We start from the raw sequence: 812 nt of genomic DNA on the forward strand, positions 1-812 counted from the left end.
GTATACACGCAAACGCACATACACACACACACCAACACATACATACTGTACAGACATACATGCACATATCCACACGCATTTAATAAAATACTAGTAGCTTTACCTTGGATCATAGCATATGCTAATTATCTGATAATCTTGTTTTTGTTGTAGATCATATTTCCTAAGCATTTTGCATTTGTATTTTTTTTTCACGTTCGTACTAGAATACTTACTACTGTATTGTAGTAATGAAAACAGAACATGCAGCCATGTGGATGCATAGATAAAAAAATTCCAGTGTTAAACATGATACCTGATTATAAGCGATAACAATAACATTATTGGATATGAATGTTTCACCTTCTAATTTGCTGGTGGTATTTGGCAAGAATTGTGTAGTGAAATGTGGTTGCTTATTATCAAAAAATCTTATTTATTCGTTTATTTATTTGTTTGTTTATTTGTATTTGTTAGGGCTGTCAGAAACCCTTAGACATTCGCAGTAGTGTATCAAGTTTATATGTTCCCATTAATACTTACCTACATAGGTCCCCAAAGGTGACTGTGGTCATAGGTATCCAAACAACAGTGCTGCGTTAAAAAAAAAAAAAAAAAAAAAAAAAAAAAAAAAAGCAACAATGCAGCACTCACTCCGTACGTCTCAGACTGAAATGAAATATAGGACTTGTGAATAACGTGTGGATTTAACTCAAACTATAACATTCCATGACCATGGGAGTATTATCTTTTATTGGTTCAACTAGGCGTCTGACACAAAGCCGAACGACCAAAAAAAATCTATTCTTGACAGACCATTTTACATATAAGCT

Source organism: Oratosquilla oratoria, chromosome 23 (genome assembly GCF_046742065.1).
Source record: "Oratosquilla oratoria isolate Oo_2021 chromosome 23, ASM4674206v1, whole genome shotgun sequence".
NCBI classification, from domain to species: domain Eukaryota; kingdom Metazoa; phylum Arthropoda; class Malacostraca; order Stomatopoda; family Squillidae; genus Oratosquilla; species Oratosquilla oratoria.